Below are 6,000 nucleotides of genomic sequence, written 5' to 3'. Positions count from 1 at the left end.
TGTTTCTGTGGCCTACGGCTTACATTCCATGTGGCCAGCATAACGACCAACCGCCTTTACTTTTCCCCAACTAATGTCAGGTACCCATTAGAGCTGGGTGGACTAAGAGGCGCCTGAAAATCCCGAAATTAAAAATCCCAGTCTTCACCAGGATTCGAACCCCCGCTCCCTTGTTTGGAAGCCAAGCGTTTCACCACTCAGCCACAGCGCCATTTCTTATCATAGAAACACATAATGTTTGTTTAAAACTGTACTCAATTAAAAAAATAAACAAACCAACTTGTAACTAGAGTGCGAATCGTTGGGGCATCACTGTTGACTATTTTATAACCTTAATTCCATTGTCTAGTCTAGGTGGTCTGTTGTCCTCAACAAAATAATGTGAAAGAAAAGTTTTTTGAACTGGCTGTATCTGTTGTGCAGCATTCGCAGAGTGCCTGAATAGTGACACTCTTTACAATACATAATATATAACACTGATAATTAGTTTAATATAATGCATATGATTGATTAAGCAGTCTACCATAGGGCCTATTATTCACCTGTTTAGATTAATACATATAATTATGCAGTTTAATAAAATCCATCTTCTTGTCTACTATCTTATTTCATTGAATAAATTTTATAATAAAATCAATGGGGGTGGGGGTCCAAAATTGAAAATACACCAGAGCCTTTTACTTGAGGGGAGCCCTAAATGAGTGTCAGAACTTTTTTTTTACATTAAATATTACGACATTGTCTCATGTCATGATGTCGAATGTCAATATGCAGGGGCCTCTAAAGAGATCGAGCCCCCCACCCCCCCGTCCCCAAAAAATTCTATATTGTAGTATACAATTGAACACATCTTTCCTGCGGGATGTAGACCCCCCCCCCCTAATTATTGGCTTAAAACAATTTTTCAAGCTCCTTTTCTTTATTGGACTTCCCACGAAAAAGAGTGCACCAAGGCGCACTGAAGATCTTATAACGTGAAAGATGCGCATTGCTAAAAGTATTTTCAAAGAATCATTTCTTTAAAAGATGTTGATATTGATAACCGCTTATAAATAGCTTATTGCTTACAATATGAACTTAGTAGGTGTTATGGAGACTGTATGTGTGTGTGTGTTTCTATGGTAACGGTTGGTGGAGGCTAGCGATTAAGTTGGCGGCTATGCATTTTGAATGATGCAACAAAAGTCAGCTGACTTGATGTCAGATGACTCCAGATTGCCAGAGTGAAAAAAATGTGACTTTGTAGTGAGATTTGGTTTCAAAATACCATTTTTATATTGTTAATAAAGTCCATTACATTTATTTATTTTTATCGTTGTCTATATTGTAATCAATAATATAAATATAATATTGTTTACAAAAGAGGTTATTCCAGTTTTTTAAAAGTTTGAAAGTAAAAATATACTACAGTGGTTTAGTTGTCTACCAGCAGTTTGATTGCTACAACTAAGCTACCGTTCATAGGAATAGGCAAATAAATGAGATTGACTATCCCACATTAGTACAGACCCTGGTCGAGTTAACTTAGCCCTAGGCTCTTGATGCCGAGCTATAGGTGTACCACGCTCGCACTTATGTTGAAGGCCCTTATCTACTGTTGAAAGAAAACACGCCTATGTGACAGCCCCATTGGTTTACTGCTCCTGAGTAGAGCAGACATTTTTATGAGTCTCAAACGTTTGTGGACATTAACACGCCAGTACCCACACTTTTTTTTTATTGTGGGTCAAAAGGAAATTTTTTTACAAAGCTTATATCAACTCGCTTAAGTCTGTCTAGTAAAAAGTTTGTACACGTTATTTCTCCGACACCCGATCTCGGATCAAACTGAAATTTTATTTTATTTTATCTGACAACGAATGAAATGAAAAAAAACAAAACAACAACAATTAGTTCATTAAGTATTGGTAATTAATTACTCTGTTTGTTATTTCGAATAATGGAAGGTAATGGTACTTGACTGAGGTGTGGGTATAAGCAGAATTAGTCCCCTTTATAGATCGCCGCTTTAAAGTAAGCTTGAAACAAACGATAACTAGACAATCTTCTATTTTCATAACTCCTGACTAGCAGAGTGGTTAGAATGCTGGGCTGAGAAGGCTTGAGTCATGAGCTCAAATTTAGATCGTTCCTTACACATTTTTTTAAAATAAATGCTTTAGAGTTAGCAAAAAAAAAAAAATAAAAATAGCGCTACAAAAACCATTGGTAAAATATTTTTAATCGCACAGATTTATTGTTGTTAGTCTAGTCTAGATGATGTCTAGATCTATTTTCTTTCTCTATGATAACCCTTTTCTCTCATTCTCTATGGCATTCTCTTTCTTTGTCTATGATAACCCTTTTCTCTCATTCTCTATGGCATTCTCTTTCTTTGTCTATGATAACCCTTTTCTCTCATTCTCTATGGCATTCTCTTTCTTTGTCTATGATAACCTTTTTCTCTCATTCTCTATGGCATTCTCTTTCTTTCTCTATGATAACCTTTTTCTCTCATTCTCTATGGCATTCTCTTTCTTTCTCTATGATAACCTTTTTCTCTCATTCTCTATGGCATTCTCTTTCTTTGTCTATGATAACCCTTTTCTCTCATTCTCTATGGCATTCTCTTTCTTTGTCTATGATAACCCTTTTCTCTCATTCTCTATGGCATTCTCTTTCTTTGTCTATGATAACCTTTTTCTCTCATTCTCTATGGCATTCTCTTTCTTTCTCTATGATAACCTTTTTCTCTCATTCTCTATGGCATTCTCTTTCTTTCTCTATGATAACCTTTTTCTCTCATTCTCTATGGCATTCTCTTTCTTTGTCTATGATAACCTTTTTCTCTCATTCTCTATGGCATTCTCTTTCTTTCTCTATGATAACCTTTTTCTCTCATTCTCTATGGCATTCTCTTTCTTTGTCTATGATAACCTTTTTCTCTCATTCTCTATGGCATTCTCTTTCTTTGTCTAGGAAAATATTTGTCTCCCTAACTTTCATTATTACCTTTTCTTTGTCTCTAAATTTCTTTTCGCCTTTGTTTTTGACATTATTGTTCTTCTTAATCACCTTTCCTAAAACAGTTTTTTTCTCTTTATACACCAAAATCCCTTTCTCTTTAACTGTGGCAGTGCCAATAGAAATAAGAGAATCTCGCTGACAATCTCTTCGTTCTGTCTTTATCAAAGAACATTTTTCTCTGTATTTGTAACCCTCTTTCTATTTCTCTTTCATTAGTTAAAAGCTAAGATGCATGACGCGTAGGACGTAATCATGTTAATTTTTGAAGTAACGTCTGTATTTTCTCTATCTCTCTCTATTACATAACAGGCAATTCAAACAACAATTGGAATATTAAATTCACAATTAAATAATTTGTTTAATCACGCTTTTCTACGGGAAGCAGGAACAGCTTTGAAATTAAAACGCTTTTGGCTGTTGACACCTAGATTTTTTATTTTTTTTTTTGGAATTTTAGATAATACTAATACTGACTTCGCCCAACTCTAATGGGTACCTGACTTTGATTGTGGAAAGTAAAGGCGGTTAGTCGTTGTGCTGGCCACATAACACCCTGGTCGTTAACCGTAGGCCATAAAAACGGATGACCTTAACATCATATGCCCTATAAATCGCAAGAACTGATGAGGCATGTAATTAATATTGCAGAACATAATTTTCAAAGAGATTTTGTTTGAAACTTTTAATTAGTTTGCAAAATGGACATTTAATTTATAGTCCTTGATATTGTTGATGATGACCTGCTAAGCACTCTCAGAACTTTAACTCTATGGCCTCGAGGTCTTCATGGCTCGGAAAGAGTTGCCTTCAAGGAACAGTACTGGGAAAAAGAAGACCGGTGTGAATGCACATTTTGTCATTTCATAGTTATAATATTTTGTATGGTGTAATCCACTAATTATAACACACATTTCCTTACGGACAATAAAGATTATTATTATTATTATGTTAGAAATGAACGAGTAGTCATTCTCTGGCGCTGCCAGGGTCGAGTTTCGCTAAAGAGAAACAAAATTCATCGTAGTCCCTTTAACAGTTTCCACTGAGGAATTTTCTGGTGATGTGGCAGGTTATTATTATTATTATTATTATTATATCAGGCCTGTCATTGAATGAAATTCTATCCAAGGCAAAAGAGAGGAATGGAGAAAGACGCATCTTATGTGGTGCCCCATTTGTTCGAAGGGATAGGTGAAGGTAGAGGTGTTTAGCTCAATGCAAAAATCCGCAACCAACTCTGCTACAAATTATCGCGGTTTTTAATGTTTTTTTTTTCCCATCTCTTTTCACAGAACGATGTTTGCGATTTTTTATTCTGTAGTATATTGCTGAAGTGTGTGATTTCCTTGTCCTGTGCATAAAAAAAAAGGTGTTAGTGTGCGTGAATGAGAGAGTTAAGACCTGAGAGGAGAGACAGAAACAAGAAGTCTTGTTGTGAATGGAAATAAACTCAATGTGAAATCAAGTCTGTGTTGAGAGAACATTAAGTCTTGTCATCGTCCGTATTAGTGAGGGTTGGGTCTTTTTGAATGTCCTCACGGGAGACCCATTGTGTCTCGAGACAAAGGAGACTTCTAGAATTTCTGCTCGTGGTTATAAGATGAATATAAAGTGACAGCGGCATAAATGGACACATGTATGACGTGGGCTAAGGTCAAGGTGATCGGGATGTTTTGGCGTGTGTTAACAATAATGACCTTTGACCTGTAAATGTACTCTTGTGTTGAGAAACTAATGCACTGGGCTGCTGGAGTTGTAAAAAAAAAATGTTAAGTGTGTCAATATTTAGAAATAGATCATCTGGTAAATTCTAGTTGTGTGATTTTAGACTTGGAGAGAGAGAGAGAGAGAGAGAGTGAAATGGAGAGAGAGAGGAGAGAGAAAGAGAGAGAGAGAGAGTGAAATGGAGAGAGAGAGGAGAGAGAAAGAGAGAGAGAGAGAGTGAAATGGAGAGAGAGAGAGTGAAATGGAGAGAGAGAGAGTGAAATGGAGAGAGAGAGTGAAATGGAGAGAGAGAGAGAGAGAGAGTGAAATGGAGAGAGAGAGAGAGAGTGAAGTGAAGTAAAGTCCCCCTATAAGACCGTGCCATTTATAGGTAGAATGATGTTAAAAGTCATCTGTTTCTATGTCCAACGGTTAGAGAACAGGGTGTCATGTGGCCAGTTTTAAACCAAGATTTCAACCCAGGACCCCAGGTTCTGAAGTCATGTGCCTAACCACTCAGCCACCGAAAGAGAACTGGGTGATAATAATAAATGTAGGAACAAAGAAAGTTTTGTGCGGCGACAATTTAAGTTGATTAAAACGAGTTAGAGTCTTCTTGCCTCTCTGAATTAGGACCAAAACAACGAAAGTGCTCACTATTATACTAAATGGGCCTCAGTAAAAACACGCCACTCTCCACGGTCTCTTGCTAGTCTTTTAATGGCTTCCCAGCTCTTTCCGGTCCTCTCGGCTTCATCTAGTCCACTGCGTCGCCACGTTCTTTTTGGTCTTCCTCTGCGTCTTGTTCCCTGGGGGTTCCACTCTAAGGCCTGGTTTACCGTGCGCGAGCATGCTACTCAGTCTCATCGTGGCGCTCGCGTGGAAACGGCCATTAGAGGCAGTGGTTAGGCTAAATGGGTAGCAACACAAGACTCCCGTGGGGATGCCCACGGGTAGACGAGAGTCCACCCATTGCACGGCGAGTAAAAGAGTCCCCACAAACCTGTCACAAATCCATGCGCCGTTCCTCAAGGGACCGTTACATAAACGGCGAGTCCCCCACGGTTAGCTCGGTATAACAAAGGAAAATGGTGGAGACTCCCGGTGCTCTCGGCCTTCGGCCATGTCCAACCAAGCACGCGTCCGGGGCCAAAGGCATCGGAAACAGAAATGCTTTACATATGCATTGACTTGGGTCTCTCCCAGACAGAACGGTGGTTCAGACAGGTTTGTTATTCTGTACTGTTCTCAATATGACGCCTTTGTACAATGAGAGTAAACTGTATTTCT

The sequence above is a fragment of the Biomphalaria glabrata genome, chromosome 2, assembly GCF_947242115.1.
Source record: "Biomphalaria glabrata chromosome 2, xgBioGlab47.1, whole genome shotgun sequence".
Taxonomy (NCBI): Eukaryota; Metazoa; Mollusca; class Gastropoda; family Planorbidae; genus Biomphalaria; species Biomphalaria glabrata.
The sequence above is the reverse complement of the archived record's forward strand: the minus strand, read 5'-3'. Positions refer to the sequence as shown.